Here is a 21,561-nt window from a genome sequence, read left to right on the forward strand (position 1 = left end):
ATCTTTTGTGTAAATGAGTACAGTAATAACAAGGAAATGCTAACAAGGTCTTGCTCTAACAATATAATATTGAGAAGAATATTTAGTCTCCAGATCTCAGAGTGGTAGTTAAAATTGGTGATTTCAGAGTACTAAGAGAAAACAATTACCAATGCTTGACTTGGAACTCAAAAATGCTTTTTGTAAAAGCTTTTCAAAGATTATTAATGGGATTTATTTGCTGGTTCCTATAGGCATTTTGCCAGTCTTGCCAAAATTGACTTCTGAACAACATCATGCCTAACTACATCTGACTAAGCAATAGATTTTGAACTGCAAAGTACTGCTAGCATTTCACGAAAGTGGGCTATTTTATTTCTACTTTATAATTGGGAACAGGACCATAAACATGACTTTAATCAAACTGTAACTGCTTGAACACTATGATAAATGTATTTTCTTAATTTCTTCATAGATTGCTGCAATTGTGCCAGTCAGCAATAGATATAGAGTAGGTCAACAAGAAGTTGAAGGTGATGCCAGTTATTGGACTAGACAGAAAAGGTGCGTGCTCTAGCTATCTTCTGTCACCTTGTTTTCAAGATATGATGGAGGAAAAGTGATGCTTGTTTTTCTTCTTTTTGTACAATAAATACCTCAGGAACAACGGAACAGACACAGGTCTGCAGGGCTGATGTCCTTAATTTTATTCTTGTGTTGTTCGGTCTTGGGCAAGTTACTTCATTGCTGTGCTTCACATTTCCCATTAACATTGGTATCTAACTTTGAACTTATATGGTATCCATTATTTCACAGGTGTTAAAATATTTATGCTCACAATGCCATTGTGAGGTAGGGAAATATAGTAATAGATTATAAAACCACTAGGGATTATTGTGATCTTCTAGTTTGACCTCATGGCTATGTCTACACTGGCGTGATTTTCCGGAAATGCTTTTAACGGAAAAGTTTTCTGTTAAAAGCATTTTCGGAAAAGCGCATCTAGATTGGCCACGGACTCTTTTCCGCAAAAAGTGCCAATCTAGACGTGCTTTTCCGCAAAAAAGCCCCGATTGCTATTTTTGCGATCGGGGCTTTTTTGCGGAAAACAAATCTCTGCTGTCTACACTGGCCATTTTGCGCAAAAGTCTTTCGGGAAAAGACTTTTGCCCGAACGGGAGCAGCATAGTATTTCTGCAAAAGCACTGACAATCTTACGTGAGATCGTCAGTGCTTTTGCGGAAATTCAAGCGGCCAGTGTAGACAACTGGCAAGTTTTTCCTTGAAAAACTTGCCAGTGTGGACACAGCCCATGTGTAATATATGTCATAGTGAACAAATTCCTATTTGACCTATGGCATATCCTTAGAGAAATGTATAATCTTGAATTAAAAATGGTCAGTGATTGAGAATCTTCCATATCCTTTACATTGTTCCAAGTGTTGGTTAGCCTGACTGTTAAAAGTTGCACCTTATTTTTAGTCTGAGTCCGTTTTATTTTTGTCCAAATATTCCAACCAGTGGATCCTGTTATACTTTTGTTTGCCACCAATATAAATTTTCTGTCCCCTATGTAGATACTTCTATATTCTGATCAAATCACCCCTTAATTTTCTCATTCAATGAGCTAAATAGATACAGCTCCTTGAGTCTTTCATTGTAGAGTATGATTTCCAGTACTTTAATCATTCTTAGGATTCATCTTGGAACTCCAATTTTTCTACAACCTTCCTGAATTGTGCTCACCGAAACTAGAGCAGTGCTAGTCACACTATTGTCAATTACAGAGGTAATACATACCATCTTCCCTGACTCAGTATTCTCCTGTTTATGCATCTCAGTATTATATCAGCCCTCCAGACCACATTGCCACACTGGGAGCTCATGTTCATCTACAATGACCCCGCTATTCTTTTTCAGAGTCATTGTTTCCCCTGATAAAATTCCTTATGCTATAAATGTGGCCTGTAGCAATGAACTATGTTTGTTACAGCCCATGCTGGCCTCCTGCTCTCTAAGCCTTGTTTAAAATCTGCACAAACATGGGTTAATTAGCTGATGTTGGCATAACACTTTGATAATATAAATGTGATCTGAAGTATTGGAACAGAGGAAGGACAAGATGCAGTCATCTCATCTCAAGAAATGTCTTTGTTTTAGCAAACAACTTTTCTGGGATTCAGTACTGTCACACTCTGGACTTTACATTTTTCCAATGTGCACTTGGATCAACCTTGCTCATTGTTATCTCCTGAATACCAGTTAGCTGCTGCAGAACATTTTTTCCAGAATACATATGGCAAGGAGGAAAATGATGACAGTGGTTGCTAATGTTTGCAGAAGTGACCTTATCTCTCTCCTAAGCTATCCCTGAATATGTTCATCTTCAAATAACCTTAATTTCTTTAAACCAAATAATAAATCTAGGAAGCAGAGAAAGTGAACAGTTTAATGGTGTATATGTTTTAATAGGGCATTCCATGCATAAATTACATCACCGAGTAAAATCCCTCTGGCTGTGTCTAGACTGGCAAGTTTTTCCGCAAAATCATCTGCTTTTGCTGAAAAACTTGCCAGCTGTCTACACTGGCCACTTGAATTTCCACAAAAGCACTGACGATCTCATGTAAGATTGTCAGTGCTTTTGCGGAAATACTATGCTGCTCCCATTCGGGCAAAAGTCTTTTTCTGAAAGACTTGTGCGCGAAAGGGCCAGTGTAGACAGCAGAGATTTTTTTTCCACAAAAAAGCCCCGATTGCGAAAATGGTGATCGGGGCTTTTTTGTGGAAAAGTGCGTCTAGATTGTCCACGGATGCTTTTCCGCAAAAAGTGGTTTTGCGGAAAAGTGTCCTGCCAATCTAGATGCTCTTTTCCGAAAATGCTTTTAACGGAAAACTTTTCCGTTAAAAGCATTTCCGGAAAATCATGCCAGTGTAGACGTAGCCTCTTTATGTCTATTATTCCTCTAGTCATTTCCAAGACAGAGAAAATGGGAAATGGTAAAATGGAAAAAAAAAAAAGGAATGTGGATCTCTGTCAATGAGTCCATATTTGATAATTAATTACATAGCAACTGAAGAGAACTTCTAATTGAACACTTTTTTATATATTCGTTACATTCAGACATGGCTGCTAAAAAATTTTCAGTATTAATTAATTTAATTTATTTGATTTCATATTATTTTAAGTCATGCACCTTGTTAATTATCCCTTGTTTTAGTATTCTTTCTTTCATAACATTTAAAAATATATAAAATATTTTTTAGTACGTGGTAGGTGCCACAGTGGCACACACCCGAGCAAGCCCACGTGACCTCAATATTGGCACACAAGACAAAACTCACTCCACTCATAGATAGAAAATCTTAGCAGGAACACTGGTATCAGGCAGTGAAATTGCAAGCATCTGCTTTAACACATGGCCTCACTTTTGTTCATGACACTGTCTAACTTTCCTGACTATAGTTCAGTCCTCAGATCTTGCTTCAGGCTCATGCTACCTCCCCTACAGAACAGCTTGTACTCCTGTGCAGGGTCAGACTGGAAACACTGATTTATTCTCCTTGCACTCTGTTGGGTTTCTAAACCAGTCATAATGCCTAACTGAGCTACTGCCAGGAATGGGTAATAGTCTGAAACACACTTGTGTGGATCTGTGATAAGGCTTAACCCCCAGGACAGCAAATGCACTCCGTTCAGCATCATTTGTACATGGGAAGGTGAGTAGCTAATTTGCGCTGAGCCAGTGAGGGTAGAACAAAAGCATTAAGAAGTAAACTGAAGAGGTCAGTTGAAGAGGGAGACTGTAAACAAGATAGGGCTTTCTGACGCAGAGAAGCTGAGGGTTAGGGTAGCAGATAGAGATAGTGGGAGCAGTGCAACCCCCTGAAAGGGAAGCCCTGAGATAGTGTTGTAGTAGCTACAAGCAAAGGACACAGGGGACGCAAGGAAGTATCCAGATTTAATTGGGAATATATTTTCAAAGGGGTCTGAACTTTGAAGCTTAGCTGAAGTGCTGAACTTTAGTCAGAAGTAAGCAGGCAGCCACCCATCAGGAGGCACCGAGAACAAACATAGTGGCACTGTCCTGCACTGATGCCAGGAGACACTCCAAGAGTGAGTGTGCCCCACTAGAGGATCCTAATGTCCTGAAGCAAGTAAACATGCTAGTAATTCCATCAACTACTCTGGGGCTTATGTGTTTTCCTACATTGAAACTTAAGAGTATGATTCTAAGCCCACAGAAATCAATGAGACTTCTCCCATGGGCTTTCGGAGTGATGATCTTTGAGGATCTGGGCTTAAAATCCTAAAGGGCATTATGATGTAACTACATGCAAACTTTCCTCAAAATACTTAATTCAGGTTTAACTCCAGTTCTAACTTCTTGTACTGGACAGTGAAAGTACAATGGGCTAAGGAGATAGGACCCCGGTGACTTAAAGAGCTGTTTTCAGCCAGGTGGTGAAAAGGGGAGAAGAGAGACAGAGAAGAGAGGGGCCCTGGTGCCCCTGTTTACCTAGCCAGAAGACAAAGGAGAGGGGAGGAGCTGCTGGAGAGGAATATGGGAGGCTTGACTGGAGGGAAGAGGTTGCTGGACTGTGCAAAGAGAAATCAGGCAGAGCCCCGTAGGGATATAAGAGTCTGATGTGCTGAATGAGGCCAGGCCTCAATAAACCCTTCTGTGTTATGCTAGCTGAGAGCTGCTCCGATCTAGAGAACAGGGCTGCATTATTTCTTTTAGGAATGGAGGTCCCAGGGAGTCCAGAGCAAGTCGACCCATGGCAGAGATAGGTGTACTGAAGGCTCAGAGAAATGCAGTCACACAGGCAGAGGCGCTTAACCCCTGAGAGAGATGGGGCTCTTGCTTTGGAGTGGACCCTCCTAAGAGGCTGTCATATTGAAGAGAGTTTCCTCTGGGGAATCTACAGACCAAGTGTGGGCATGACCTGTGACTCGGTGACAAATGGTAAGCACCAATAGAAACAGAATCAATCAGACGTTTAACTAGTGAAGACACAGCTATACGAATGCCAAGAGAAATAAAAAATAAATTTAATGTAATCAATTTTGACAAGCTAGAATAAAGCTGTAGGAGAAGATAAAAATATTTGCTGAAAGTTTGTTACATTTGACCTCAAAACTATACTAATCTGAAATGGAATTTCACCCAAAGGCATTTTCTAAAGTGGCAATAGATCACGAGAAAAGCAAGTGCTTAGATTTCCTAGTATCGACTAAGGAAACTTCAGCAGCTATTAAATTCCTTGAAGCACTAAAGAGCTACTGAGGTTAATCGTTCTCTGCTCAGCTTTGCATTTCTTGAAAAGATTCTCCTAATGCCTTGAGATTATACTCTGATATTTAGAGTCATCCATCTAGCTTGTTCACTAAAGTGCTAATTATTTGTATAAAAGTGGCCAGTGTAGAGCCTTACTGATTGCAAAACAAACACAGTACCTTTCATAGTTCGATTAATACTAAGTTTCTTACAACAAGGTTAGATTTGCAAAGCAGACTATATCCAGATGAGATACATTTCCTGAAGTGTAGGATTATGAGATTCCATGCTGTTATTTGCAGGTCCAACTTGAGTTTGACAGGGCATTTGATAAATTGAGGGATAAATATTATGTTTTTAAATGGTTTGCCTTTAGGCAAACATTCATTTATTCTTTTCTATATGGTTAATTCTCAAACTGAGTTAAAAGTATCCAGATTCAACCTTCTTCCACATGTCCCATTCTCTCTGATATTATAATTCTGGCAATCAATATTTGGAAGGATTGATGACACCCAAAGGGCCTTTTTTTAGAGGCTGAACTTCCCTTTTTGCAGCCCTGCTTTGTGATACTGCTAGATTGTACTTGTATATCACAATATCAACCCAATAAAGTGACTTGAGAGGGGGGCAGCTTTCTGATGCACTATTATCTATACAACTATCTGAGCCTTGTCTGTAGCTATTTTTTCTGACGTCATTTCATTATGAAGCAAACAGGCCATTCATTCAGTTTTAAACCAGACAATCCTCTTTTGGGGCTGGTTTGTCCCTTGTCCAGTGCTGAGACAAAACTGGATGCAGTTTTGATTGATAGCGAATGGATGATGGCATGTGGAAGACTGCACTGCTTCACCCCACCCTGCTCACTCCATGAATGCAAAGTTACACCAGCTGGGTACATCAGTGTGCCAGCTTCAAAATGCATCCTTTGTGCAGTGTGACCATATACACACCATTCCAGAAGAACCAGAACACTCCCTATTCTGTGAATGCATGAGTGGCCACCCAGATCTGGGGTTGGGGAGAGAGTAAGTAACATGACAATCTAAAACAAATCCCAAGAGCTCCTTGTGGACTTAATGTTACTTTTTTTAGTATGTACATGCTTATGTTTCCGTACATGTTTGGTAAACATGCAAATATTAAGTTTCTGGATTGTTTAGTTCAGCTGTGCCTCTCTTGTTTAGGTTGATGAGTTCACACTGGACACACCTCCCAATTGCACTACAGACATATCCTTAATGACTTGCTCATGGTCACACAGAAAGTCTGTGGGGGAACAAGGTTGTAGACTTTGAATTTCTAAAGACATAGCTACACTGAGCAGCTTTTAGCGACCAAGCTGTGTCGACACAATCCTGTTCCTGAAAGTCTGCATGTATGTGTCATTAGATGAGGTTTTTGGAACAAATTGATAAACAGTAACAAATCACCAGGACCAGATGGCATTTACCCAAGAACTCAAATGTGAAATTGTGAAACTATTAACTATGGTTTACACCCTATCATTTAAATCGGCTTCTGTACCTAATGACTGGAAGATAGTTAATATGACACCAATATTTAAAAAGGGACCTAGAATGATCCTGGTAATTACAGACCGATTAAGTCTAATGTCAGTACTGGGCAAATTAGTTGAAACTATTGTAAAGAATAAAATTGTCAGACACATAGATGGACATAATTTGTTGGGGGGAAAAGTCAACATGGTTTCTGTAAAGGAAAATCATGCTTTATTAATCTACTAGCGTTCTTTGAGGTGGTCAACAAACATGTGGACAAGGGGAATCTGGTGGATATAGTGTACTTAGATTTCCAGAAAGCCTTTGACAAGGTCCCTCACCAAAGGCTTTTAAGTAAAGTTGTCCTTTTCAACATATTTATAAATAATTTGGATAAAGAGGTAACAGCGAGGTGGCAAAATTTGCAGATGATCCTAAACTGCTCAAGATAGTAAAGATCAAAGCAGACTGTGAAGCGCTTCCAAAAGATCTCACCAAACTAAGTGATTGGGCAAAAAAAAAAAAAAAAAAAAAAGGGCAAATGCAATTTAATGTTGATAAATGTAAAGAAATGCACATTGGAAAAATAATCCTAAATATACATACACTAAGATGGGGACTAATTTGGCTACAACTACTCAAGAGCAATATCTTGGAGTCACTGCAGATAGTTTACTGAAACCATCTACTCAATGTGCAGTGGCAGTCAACAAAGCAAACAGAATGTTTGGAATCATTGAAAAAGGGTAGAGAATAAGACAGAAAATAACTTATTACCTTTATATCAAACCTTGGTATGCTCACATCTTGAATACTGCCTACAGATGTGGTCGCCTCATCTCAAAAAAAGATATATTGGCATTGAAAAAGGTTCAGAAAAGGACAACAAAAATTTTTAGGGGTTTGGAACAAGTCCCATATGAAGAGAAATGAAAGAGACTGAGACTTTTCAGCTTAGAAAAGAGGAGACTAAGGAGGGCTATGATTGAAATATATAAAATAATGACTACTGTGGAACAAGTGAATAAGAAAAAATATTTATTTGTTCCCATAATATAAGAACTAGGGGTTACCAAGTGAAATTAATAGGTAGCAGTCTTAAAACAAACAAAAGGAAGTTTTTCTTCACACAGCACACAGTCAACTTGTGGAACTCCTTGCCAGAGAATGTTGCGAAGACCAGGACTTTAACAGGATTCAAAAAAGAACAATAATAATTCATGGAGGTTAGGTCCACCAATGGCTATGAGCTAGGATGTATAGGAATGGTGTCCCTACCCTCTGTTTGTAAGAGGCTGGAAATGAATGACAGGAAAGGGATCACCTGATAATTACCTGTTCTGTTCTCTCCCTCTGGGGCATCTGGCATTGGCCACTGTTGGAAGACAGGACACTGGGCTGGATGGATCATTGGTCTGACCCAGTATGGCCATTCTTATGTTCTTATTAATGCTTTTTGTCAGCACTTTTTCCAGCAAAATATTTCAACCTCCGAAGAGCAGATTTTGCTTTGTCAGCAAGATCCTGCCAACAAAGCATTCATAATTGCACTTGCTGTGGTAAAATCTTGTTGCTCACAGGGGAGGGGAGTAAGCACCCATGAGTGAGAAAATGTTGTCTAGTAAGTGCAAGTGTAACTATAGCCTAAGCCTTAGATTGCTACCTTAGCCACTAGCTTGTAAATTCCTCTCTAATTTACAAGCAAATTACACTGTGCACAGGAGTGATTCTTTCATTCATGGTCTTTCTATCATGTAAAAAAACAAACAAAAATGAAATGGTTCTCCTCCCTGACTCTTTCTGATCTTGTCCTGCTCATCTCGAAACAGGAACACATTTATAGTTAATACAGGAATTAAAGGTTTTGGTTGCCACACATCAAAGAGACAGTGATGATTTACGTCAGATGTTTCAGATAAGGTTAATAAGAGTAATAAGATCATGAACCATTGTTTGATTAAAAAAAACTTCCCCATTAGGTCCAAAATAAATATTGCTTCAGACTATGCACTATACAATACTTTCTGAAAGATTGATAATTCTGTGTTCTGAACCTAGATATTAAAATATAATGGATAGGGAGTGGAATTTAGTACCTCTAATTTTTAAATTTTTATATGCACTACCCACAAAGCTTATCATAAGGTCATGAAGCTTATCAAATGTAAGACTTTGTAAAGTTTCTGTGCGTGCGTGTGTGTGTGTGTGTGTGTGTGTGTGTGTGTGTATTAAAAAAAAATTCCTGGGGGATGACAGCCACCTGCCTCCTCTCTACCCTCTCCCCAGTGCTCCGGGGGAGTGAGCCAGAGTTAGCATGCCATGTCCTTATCCCATCTTTCCTCCAATAGCTGGGGAAGAGTACAGAGCTGGGGCTGCCTACCCCAACGGGGGGGGGGAGGGGGAAAGGGGGGGAGAGTTGGTGAGTATAGTGAGCAGGGGGTGCAGCCCTGTAGAGTGTGTGTGTGTGTGTGTATATTCTATTTTCATATGTATGTCAGAATGTGTATTATATACACACATGTGAGCGCATACATATACACACATGAAAATAGAAATTAAATATTTTATATGCATGAATCTTCTGCTACTTCAATATTGCGTCAGCAAAGCAGAGGATTCCTGCATTTCTATTTTTTTAAATGTGAAAAATATATTTATTTCTCAATATTGCCTGTTACCTGTCTTCATCTGTTTGCAAATGAGTGACTCTTAAACATAAATGATTTGATACATTGTTACTCAGAGGTATTTTAAGGCCAAATGATAGTGTCAAATTGTCCTGAAATCACATTCAGTTAGTGAGAGTAATAAAAGTAAAATTTTAAAAGTAACAATAATATCAGATTGTATTTCTGTATCAGATCTACCAAGAATGATGAAACGATCCACGCTATTAAATGTGTTGCAGATTTGTTTCTCTTTTTTCTTAATTAATATGCCACCTCTATGAAAATATACAGTTCTAGAACTGAGATAACCAGCTAATTATCTAATCAATTTTATAACAAACTTTTAACTACATTCTAACTTTTTACAATTCAGATGGCTTTCTTATTATTCTGGTATGGTACTTTTGTGTAATCCCTCCAAATAACAATGTGTATTAGAACTTGTCTAATATGTAATATAGAAAATGAATGCACACAATGTTTTATTTTTTCCTCTTTTTTGAGATAGTTTTGCATACCTAGAGAGTACTTCACCTCATTTTGGGTAATAATTTTGTTGTATGTGTAATGTTAAGTCCATAAGGAAAAGTATAAATTTGTAATTGACACGCTAGTGATTTAATATACAGTAAAATGTGTATTTTACCTTTGGAGGTGATAAATTTCATGTAGACCGTATCTATGTGGTGTTTAATTTATTTCCACTTTGTCCTATTTAGTCTGAACGTCTCCTTTCTTTCCCCTGTCATACAATGCATTTTTGGTGACAGGGTTTAAATGAAATAAGTGCTCCTGACAACATTGCTTCAAAATCTGGTTTAAAATGGATGTTAGCATAGAGGATATATATCAATCACGTCTGCAAAGTGATACATTTTTTTTATCTCCTATGAATCCTATACACAATTAATTTAATTTTTAAAATGCACCTAATTATCTATTCTCAATGTGCATGTATTAAACTGAAGATATATAGGACCATATTATTTTTAGCTGGTAGAAGTTAGTGTAGAAATCAGTTTTCAGAAAAGAAACAAATCTTTGCCGACATAAAATGCCATCCACTCCCTGTCCCTTGACAATCATTGAGAAAAAGGCAGAGAAAAGGGCATTTCCTGAAGGTCAACAAATTTGCATGTACTCAGAACAATGAGGGAAATTAATCCCAGAGTTGAAAATCACTGTCTGAGAATATTCTGACATGTTAAATTCAGTAAATATTAATTTATGTTCCTCAACTGATCCCAGCTACCACAACACTATATAGGAACAGCAGGTGTATCTCACCATATGGAACTTGAAAAAAGTCAGCACCTTGAATTGTTCCAACAAATGAACAGAGAGCTAGTGTGGATCCTGGAAGACACATTTAACATATTGTCTGCAGTTAACACTGTTCAACAAATAGGTAGCAACATTCTGTTTCTGATGTAGCTTTGAAATGTTTATCAGGGACAATCTTATATTCATGAGAATGCAGCCTAGAAGTTCCAAAAATTTGAATGATCATAAAATGTTCTAGGTTTGAGACAAATGGTATTAGCCATCCAACATGAAGAATATGAATAAATGTTTTTTGGTCACTACTGGAATATTTTAGACTATAATAGTACTCCCAGACTTTGAAACATCCACAGGATGTGGTTTTGATTGATATTGAATGGGAAATGACATTTTACAGTGAACATAGAAACCACCTAGCTATATATTTAAGAAGCTTTTCTGAACTCATAGTCATTGCTTTTGCTTTGGGTGAATTAAGCTTGTCTCTACATGATTAGAAGAAAAAATTGTTTCCGTGCCCTATTTGATGATCATACAACCCATGCTGATTTTTTTCTTTCTGCAGTAAACCTCGCGTACCTGTTGAACAGGTAGGATAATAGAAAATGACCCTATGAGATCCCACATGATGGAGTCATCAGAACAGCTGAATGATTTCCCAAAAGGAACAACTCAATATTTAGAATATGCAGGCAGACAAATAAAGTTTTATGGACTCTACTATCCAAGATATTTGTCAGATTTAGAAGAGCCTATTTCAACACTCTTCCTTTTCCTACTGCAAGAAAAATATTGTGAACTAACAGTATCCGAGATGCACCCAGGCTAAAACCAAAGTGAAAGGGATTTAAAATAATCTGGGAACTCCTGATGAGGCTCACCATCATCTTATACATTTCCATTCCCCCAAAGGGAAAATAGATGCAATTGGTGAATTAGCTATGAGGGTTATAAATCATGACTACTTGTTGGAGATTGTGAGGCATAGAAATAATATGATAATGGAAAGGGATATAAGTTCTTAAAGTTAAACATGGCTGAACAGTGTCACAGTTCTGAAGTCACTAACATGTTCCAGAGTAACTTTCCCACAGTTAATTCAGCTGTCATGGAGTATCACAGTAATGAGAGCAATGTAAATGGGGGGGATAGACAAATAGTGATACAAAAACTGTGGAACATATATACATTACTACACGTGCCTCCAGGAAGAGATAAAGACAATGAAGCAGTGCTAGCAAACCTTCTGGTGCTCAGTGTGTGTAAAACTGTGACGTTGCAATAATTTGAGGTGTGGGAGGTGGTGCAAAGGTATTAAGCCAGTACCCATATTTCCAGGGATGACACTTACAAAATTCTCCCACACAGATATTCCTGATATGCTACTTCCCTTCCTCTCCCTCTAGGTGGCAATGATGCCTAACATTTCTCCCAGCCAGCTGCACTGTCAGCTCCTAGGCTGTGGGTAGCAATGTGTGGCAATGGTTAGGTTAAAGTACTACTGCCCCGATCCTTCCCCCAAGATCCCACCAATTCCTTGAAGCCCCGCTCTCTCTATTCTCCTCCTCTCCATCACTTGCTATCCCCAGCCCTTATACACTCTACAATGCCACTTTTTTCACAATTCTTATGTAGGAAGAGGTTTTTCCAACATTTGGCCTGTCTACATTGGACCAAATGTTAGAAAACCCCCTTCTTTTGGAATCCCCCTTATTCCTCATGGAACAAGGAATATAGGGGTTACCAAAAGGGCATGTTTTCTCTTCCACTAAAGAAAGCAGAAGAACAAATGCATCCTTGGATGCAGAAGAGTTTTTCCAGAATGTTTCTGGAATCCTGGAAAAACTCCTGCAGTCTAGCCGTACCCTCACTGGGTTGAGACAAGATGTGTAGGCTCTGAGGTGGGAATGAGGGATTTTCATGTGGGAAGGGGTGAGAGGTGCAAGGTCTGGGAGGAAATTGGGATGCAGGAGGAGGTAGAGAGGGGATGCTGGCTCGGGGAGGGGGCTCCAGGCTGAGGAGTGATGGGGTCAGATGGAGGGTTGTGGTAGTAAGCAAGCCACAGGCTTGTGGCTGTGAGGGTGCAGGAATTTGGGTTGGAGTATGTGAGGGGCTCAGGGCAGCGGGTTCCAGTGTATGATAGTCTCAGATATAGGTTCTGGGGTGGTGCAGGAGTGTTATAATGCTGCGGCCAGATGAGGGCTTGGCCCCAATTGGGGGTTTGTTGGCCAAGCTTCATTTTTAAATAAAGTACTATGTCGAACACAAAAAGTTTCTTCATTGTCTTTATTTCTGAGAAGGGCAAGGAACCTGTTTTGAGTAAGGGGGTCACTGACTAATAGAAAAGTCAGTTGGGGCCACACAAGGGAGATGAAAAATAAAACAAAAAAATCTCCTCCCCAAAACCACCCAAGCTTCACTAATGTGGCCCCAACTGTGCTAGTGGGAGCTGGAGACATGGTACTGGGAAAGGGTGCTAGTGGGTGCTGGGGCAGGGGACAGAGTACCAGTGGCAGCAGGGGACAGGGTGCTGGGGTAGGGGCAGAGTTCTGCAGCAGGATACAGGGTGCCAATGGGGGCAGGGAATCCCCTGTACCAGCCTCCTCCCAGGACTCCTGCCCCAGCAGAGGAGGGAAGCCCCCATGCGTACCTCCTCCAGGGCCAACTCCCCCTCCCACGGTGCATGGAAGCCCCCCCACAAGTTCCGGCACACCGCAGACCTGAAGGAGGGCAGCAGCCATTTTTTGAGGAGTAACATTAGTTCAAGCCAAGGAGTTTGATTCGAACTACCACGGCCTGGAGCGCACTTCCTGGTTTGAATCAGCTGGCATTCAGAATAGTGCGCAGCCGAGCTTATACTAATGAAGTGCGAAATATTTAAATCACCGCTTCATTAGCAATTTCGGTCGCCTACATTTGCATCCCTAGTTCGAACTCGGGTGCAAGTGTAGACGTACCCATAGAGAATATAGAAAACAACTAGATGGGCAAGTAATCAATAATAAATAAGGCAATCATGGAATTAGACAAAAAGGAGATAACAGTAGCTTTAAAGTTGATATGATTTTTAAAACAATTATGAAGAAAGATGAAAGTGGGATATGAGAGCCAAGAACAAATTCCAGGGAGCATATCAAGTTTTATTTATTGACTGATCACATTTGTTGGTATTATTAAACTGGTTCTGAACAGGTCTCATTCATCAGTACTAGTGTTTGAACTAGAGATTCATGAGACTAAAAAGTCACAACATTCAAAAGATATTTGATAATTTAGGTCCAGAGCTAAGATACCCAAAGCATGATTGAGATTGCCTTCAAACTTCTACTGAGCTACTGATTAATTCTGGAGTCACCTAAAATATCTCAGGACTTAAACTATCACCATAAAAGGTTCCCCAGATTTTTACCACTGGGCATATGCCAACTGCCTCTGTCTAGGTGTCTATCTGCATGCATATGTCACCCATTAGCTCCCAGCACAATCCCCAAATTAGAGGAAAAGCAGAGTTGCACTTCTTATCCTTGTTCAGTACAGTAAGTCTTCTAAGAGCACATTTAACTCCATACAAAATTACCACAAAGGAGGTAGCAGTGTCCCGCACTTACAACCTTTAATCATAAAGGGTTAAGAAACCTCACATGGTTAGAACATGGATTGTGTATATAAATCAAAACAAAAAGTGAACATGTCATAATTCTACAAAGTTATTTTAACTTTCTGACTAAGGTTACTTTACAAAGTGGAAAATATTTTTCACATTTCATCTGAGCCCTAATTTTCAGGAACATTCAACCTTTTTTTCTCTTTCATCTCCTATTTAGGATGCAAAAATGCAGAATGGTAAAAGACTCGCTACAGAAACAATGTTGTTAGTAATACTTAAATCTCATTGGTCCTGAACAGAGCCCAGGGAAGCAAATATTGAAAAACTCCTACGGTGAAATTCTGGCTTCACTGAAATCAATGTTTTTTGTCAGTTGTGTTCAGGGCTTTTGACTCAAACCAATATATTAGATATTTTATTTCTCAAACCAGGACCATCAGTTCTTTAAGATCTACAGATGGGGGAAGAAAACTACAATAGGTGGAATTTTCAAAGGTGCCAAAGGAATTAAGACTTGTAATTAAGATGCCTATTGATATTCTGTGAGGCCATGTCTACACTAGCAAATTATTTCAAAATAACTACATTTTTCTTAATAATTCCTGATTTTACAAAATAAAAATAGTGTGTCCCCACTAACAGGATGCCTCAAAATTAGTCTGAGGCTGGCTCTATTAATGAGAATGCACTACCTCGACTTAGAGCCCCAGGAATCACTGGGGAGTAATAATTTGAATTACTCTGAGGAGTAGTTATTTTGAAATAGTGTCACCGGAGCAGCCACACTACCATTATTTCAAAATAACTATTCCTCAAGAAAAACAGGAGTACAGATTTTGAAATAAGCAGCTCGTTATTTCAAAATAGCTGGCTTAAAAGTGTGGCTGCTTCACTTATAAGTTCGACCTAAGGGGGGGTTGAAATAAAGCCCTAGTGTATACTTGGGCTGAGAGTTAGACTCCTTTGAAAATCCCTTCTGTAGTGCTGTTATTATGTAGGTTTCATAAAAATGTTGGTTAGATCTTACAAATAAATAAAACAATCTATCTCCCCAATGTAATTTAGGGTTAAGGTACCATGACCCAGTGAGAAAATTCTGTTCTTACCTTGGAAAATAATGCATTAATTGTAGTGAAAGTACAGCTTGTGACTGCAGGATTCTTTAAAAAAATGGAAATGGTATTTGTATGAGTGCTGCATAAGGACATCCGCGTATATGAACATTTCAGGATAGCAAGCACAGTAAATCAATATGCAGTCTAAAAGAACTCAAGGAAAAGCTATTTGGATGGTGTATATAGAAGCAGGAATATTAAATCTAATCTGCAGTTGTAACACTTCTGGGAACCTACGATGGGACACAGCAGTAATTATTAACATAGAAAAGCCCTTGCGGAATGTGGAAATCGTTTGAATGAAAAAATGAGTATATTAGTGGCATAAGAACACTGGTTTCCAAAAGCATAATGTAAAATGTCAGGGGTTTCCTGTGGGGTTTTTTTTGGGGGGGGGATAATTTGTTTTGTTTTTTGTTTAAACAAAGCTGTTTGTGCTAGTTTCAAGGATAATTTAGTAATATTTGTTTGCATCTGTATTTGACCAGTAGTATTTGTGCTGTTATGTTGCAATTGAATTGGTGGCATTTTCATTGTAGATTTCTAGTTGAAATTACTTATAATTCATCAGAAAAAATAATTTTGAATTTAAACTTTGAACAGTATGCTGCAAATGTTTTAAGCAATAAGGACTATATTTGCACGGATGTTGCGTGCGCATATTATGCATTTTTCAGACACTTACATATGCATTTTAATGCACTAATAATTGTTTGATGGATGTAAACACAGAAAATGAGTTGTGCTCTGCTTGTATGCATAAACATGTGAAAAAGGAAGAATGGTCAAAATTTGTATTCGGAGATGAATGAATGTGACACAAAGAGAAGCCACTTTTGAACAACTTAGCCTTAAAGCCTAAGACCAACATTTTCAAATATAATTAGTAGTTTTGGATCCCAAATTTGAGACACCATAGAAGGCTTCATGTTTCAGAATGTGCTCAAAACCAGCCTGCTTTAAGGTGTCTGTGGCTTTGTCTACACTGCCAGCTTTTGCTGACAGAGAGTATGCAAATGAAGCACTTGGCATTTTGTCATGATTCATTTGCATAATCTATTCGAGCTGTTTTTGCATAAAAGGTTTTTGCGCAAAAACAAGCAGTGTGGACATTTCCTTTTTGCACAAAACGGCCTTTTTTTTTTTTGCATAAAACCCTCGGGAGAGGCATAAGGATGGGTATGTCTACACTACAAAGTTAATTCGAACTAACAGTCGTTAGTTCGAATGAACTTTCATAGGCGCTACACAGGCAAACCACTAGTTCGAACTTAATTTGAACTAGTGGAGCGCTTAATTCGAACTAGGTAAACCTCATTCTATGAGGACAAACGCCTAGTTCGAATTAAGTAGTTCGAATTAAGGGCTGAGTAGCTGGAGGCTAGCCCTTCCCAGCTTGCCCTGGTGGCCACTCTGGGCACGACCAGGGAAATTCTTCTGCCCCCCCCTCCCAGCCCCGGAGCCCTTAAAGGGGCACGGTCTGGCTACTGTGCACGTGCCAGTTGCAAGCCTGCCAGCACCCAGCCAGCAGACCCTGCACCTGGCACGGCATGAGCCAGCCACCCGCTGCCACCCAGCCCTCCGCCTCTTCCCGGGACCAGGCTGGCGGCTCCCAGGAGCCAGCTCGGGGCCGCAAGAGGCGGGCGCCCACCTGGACTAGTGCGGAGATCGTGGACCTCATCCAGGTTTGGGGGGAGGCCTCCAATGTCCACGACCTCCGCACTAGACACAGGAAAGTAGCCGTCTAGGGCAGGATAGCTGCCAGCCTGGCCACCAAAGGCCACATGCAAAGGTTTGCATAAAAATCAAGGTGGTCCAATGAGACCCCCGACCCTGAGCCATGAGCTTAGAACATAAGAACAGCCATACTGGGTCAGAACAAAGGTCCATCTAGCCCAGTAGCCTGTCTGCTGACAGCGCCCCCTACTAGGTACCCTGGAGGGGATGGACCAAAGACAATGACCAAGCCATTTGTCTCGTGCCATCCATCTCCAGCCTTCCACAAACAGAAGCCAGGGACACCATTTCTTCCCCCTGGCTAATAACACTCCATGGACCCAACCTCCATGACTTTATCTAACTTCTCTTTAAACTCTGTTAGGGTATGTCTATACTGCCACCCTAATTCGAACTAGGGTGACTAATGTAGGCATTCAAAGTTGCAAATGAAGCCTGGGATTTAAATATCCCGGGCTTCATTTGCATCTTGCCGGGCACCGTCATTTTTAAATCCCCCTTAGTGCGGACTCCGTGCCCGCGGCTACACATGGCACGGAGTAGGTAGTTCGAATTAGGCTCTCTAATTAGGCTCGTGGAACGAGGGGTACTGGTAGTTCGAATTAGAGAGCCTAATTCGAACTACCTACTCTGTGCCGTGTATAGCCGCGGGCACGGAGTCCGCTCTAAGGGGGATTAAAAAATGGCGGCGCCTGGCAAGATGCAAATGAAGCCCAGGATATTTAAATCCCGGGCTTCATTTGCAACTTCAAATGCCTACATTAGCCACCCTAGTTCGAACTAGGGTGGCAGTGTAGACATACCCTCATAGTTCTAGCCTTCACAGCCTCCTGCAGCAAGGAGTTCCGCAGGTTGACTATTTGCTTTGTGAAGAACAACTTTCTGTTATTAGTTTGAAGCCTGCTACCCATTCGTTTCATTTGGTGTCCTCTAGTCCTTATATTATGGGAACTAATGAAGAACTTTTCTTTATGCACCCTCTCCACACCACTCGTGCTTTTTAGACCTCTATCGTATCCCCCCTCAGTCTCCTCTTTTGTAAGCTGAAAAGTCCCAGTCTCTTTAGCCTCTCTTCATGTGGGACCTGTTCCAAACCCCGATCATTTTAGTTGCCCTTTTCTGAACCGTTTCCAAGGCCAAAATATTTTTTCTGGGGTGAGGAGATCACATCTGTACACAGTACTGAAGATATGGCGTACCATAGTTTTATACTTCCCCTCCTCCTTCTTCCTCTGGCTTCCCCCTTCCAGCTCCCTCCTCCCAGGTTTCCCCCTCCCCTCTTCCACCCTCTCTCTTCCCCTCTCCCACCTCCTTTTCCCAGTCTCCCCAGAGGTTAATCCCCCAGTTTTGTTCAATAAAGAGAGTTTCTATTTTTGAACACACATGTCCTTTATTTTTTACATCAGGAAGGGGGGCTAGGGAGGGGTAAGTGGAAGGAGGTGAGGGAGGAATGGGGTACGAGACCCCGATGGGGAGGACTGGGGTGGTTCTGCGGGCAACGCGGGGTGGAAGCTCTCCTGCACCCCCCCGATTGATCCCTCCAGATGGCAGCCTGTGGCAAGTGCAGCCAGGCTGATGGCCGAGTGCTGTGATGTGCCGAGTCTGGGCACTCAGGACACTCCAAGTCAGGACTGCTTTGCTGTCCCTCATTGAGGTAGACAAGCAAGCGGGGAACCGTGAGAACTATCTGTCCGGGGTGGGAGTCGGGTCCCTTTAAACACAGCCCTCGGCTAGCCTGAGACAGCAGCTCCACGCTCTATGTCCTAACCTGATGCCCTGCCGGCACTGCTTCTGGCCAGCCTTAACTTTGGTTCAGGGTCCACTCAATGTGAACATGCTAGTTCGAATTAGCAAAATGCTAATTCGAACTAGTTTTTAGGTCTAGATGCACTAGTTCGTATTAGCTTAGTTCGAATTAACTAATTCGAATTAAGTTAGTTCGAATTAGTGCTGTAGTGTAGACATAGCAGATCTTATGCAAAAAGGGGGTTTTGTACAAAAAGGAAACATCCACACTGCTTGTTTTTGTGCAAAAACCCCTCGCGCAAAAACAGCTCAAATAGATTATGCAAATGAAGCAGGACAAAATGCTAAGTGCTTATTTGCATACTCTCTGACCGCAAAAGCCAGCAGTGTCGACAAAGCGTGAAACTGAGTAGGGTATATTTTTTAAGGAGGTATGTTACTATGTATTTATGTTAGATAAAGTAAAGTTAAATATGCTTTGCATTTGGAGCAGAAGGTTGTAATGTTTGTGATGGGTCTGTTAGTGTAAAATATAGATTTGAGTTTGGGCATTTCCTTCTTTCTAAAATGGAAGGATCCAGTCCTGTAGATTTCAGGGAGAGTTTTACCCTCAAGAAAGTGTACAAGATAAGAGCCAATACATTTTGCCTTTTAAATAACCTTGGTCTCAGGTCTTGGCCTCTTATTTCTGTCCTCCTATTTGTAAAACTGCACTGTATGTATGTCTCTTGTCCATTTTTGTAAACAGAGTTAGGGTTTGTGACAGGTGTGAATCGCCTGGAGAGAGTGTTTAAGCCCTTGGGCATCAGTAATAAAGCATTAAGCAAATCCAAATGCATGTCCACTGATCTACACAGTTGCCTATACTGAGAATGCAACTCACAAACAGTTTTTCTTCAATGTAGTTTTAAATGTATTGGCTGCTCACTCTGTGTCCATTTGAAAGACACATCAGCTATGAAGAGAACATGGACAGTTCTACAACAATTAAGATTTAATCTGAGTTAATGGTATCAGAAATCTAGAAGTTGTTAAGGCTTACTGGTCTGCCTGGTGATAGACATGTAAGTATATTCCATACAGGGAGAAATGGATTCCTCTCTTCACATTTCTTATGCAGTACTTTATCCAAGGAGGCCTCTTCTATTTTATCTTCCTTTTCCCGTATAGTCTGTTTCCTTTGAATCCCTTGTTGGCAGGCAGGACACAGTAACCTCTTCACTGAGTCCTGCTGTTGCAGCTCGGCAGCCTTGTACACTGGGACTTCTCCGATGCTTGTGATCCAAAGCACATTGTGCTCTTGTGAACTTTTGGAGCTTTGAGTCTTACTCTCACTGATACAAAGGGGGGGTGCAGAATCTATACTCATATCTGAGATTCAGATACCTATCATTCTCAGATCTCACCCACAACGCTCGCACATAAACTTCTACTTGTACATGGGCATTGCTTTTACAAATTTTCAGAATAAGCTTCTGCAGGTTAGGTGCATATTTCTCTTTCATACGCATTGTGAATTGTGAACTCTGTTTGTGACAATCACAGAAGTCTCCTTGGGTTGTCGGCCTAGTGTGTTGATCATGCCGCTGACATTCACTTTTCTTCTTTCTCGGGCTCCCTACAACTCTGACTGGGCTAGATTCTCTGGTCTCCTCCAGCCTACGCACAGAGTAGCACAAATGCTGAATCAGTTCAACTGCAAGAGGACTCAGGTATAAGGACACAGCACGTAGAAAACCAATCCCTAAAAGTCAATTATGAAATCCAGCATAGATTTTAGTACCAGGTGTTGGAATCACCATTTTTTTTCTAGGACCAACTACAGTTTGGGTTTATAGGACAAGCAAAGTTACATGGATCACCAATCCATTAGGTTTCCAGGGCACCAGTAATAGCTCTTATTTGCACATTTAGATTTATAAACAATCCACACTTCATATTTTTAACTTTATATACAAGAATGATACATGCACAAAAATAGGATATAGAGATCCAGATGATTGTAGCTATAAAATGGATATGTTACATGATCTGTTTTGCAAAAAAAGAAAATCAAGCTATGCATATTCATAAGTCAATATTCACAAAACATGAGGGGGGGCACTATTGCATTTGTATTATGGTTTCGGAGAAATGTGTACTGTGTGTTCTAGCAACACACAGTGAACCACGCATATGAATATTAATTATATAAAGTTTGTAAATGATTTTCTATATTCTCAATAATTTCTACGTATTTTGGATGTTGCTTTAGTTATTAAACACTCTTGGAAATAAGGCTGGATGATAGACTTACAGGGGTTCTCATACCACCATCATCATTGCAGTATCTGAGTCCCTTCAAGTACTGCATGTCATGCGAGGATTGTTCTTTCACTCACACTCGCAACATGTGGTTGGTGTGGAGGGGTGGGAGAGTTGTGAAACAAATGCACTAAGCCACATAATTTATCTGTTCCATTAATATGCAAATGACAAATGCTATGGGTACCTGAGTATACGCTGTATACAATTATTGGGAGCGGGTTAACCATTCAGAAGCCAAACACTCATGTCAAGGTAGCTAACTCTGGTGTTCTTCTCAGAAAGGCCTGCATTTAATACTAAGTTATTTTACTGTAACCATTAAATAACCAT

The 21,561-nt window shown here is 40.4% G+C and overlaps 1 long non-coding RNA gene across 1 annotated transcript in view; it reads left to right on the forward strand.

Moving 5' to 3' along the window:
* Window positions 1-5,063, forward strand: part of LOC142826772 (uncharacterized) — a 44,002-nt gene extending 38,939 nt beyond the window's left edge. Inside the window, exons 2-3 of the long non-coding RNA XR_012901007.1 lie at window positions 455-543; window positions 4,725-5,063. This is a non-coding gene — a long non-coding RNA (uncharacterized LOC142826772). The remainder of the gene's footprint in view (window positions 1-454; window positions 544-4,724) is intronic.
* The last annotated feature ends 16,498 nt before the right edge of the window (window positions 5,064-21,561 follow it).

This window comes from Pelodiscus sinensis, chromosome 2, assembly GCF_049634645.1.
Source record: "Pelodiscus sinensis isolate JC-2024 chromosome 2, ASM4963464v1, whole genome shotgun sequence".
Lineage (NCBI taxonomy): Eukaryota > Metazoa > Chordata > Testudines > Trionychidae > Pelodiscus > Pelodiscus sinensis.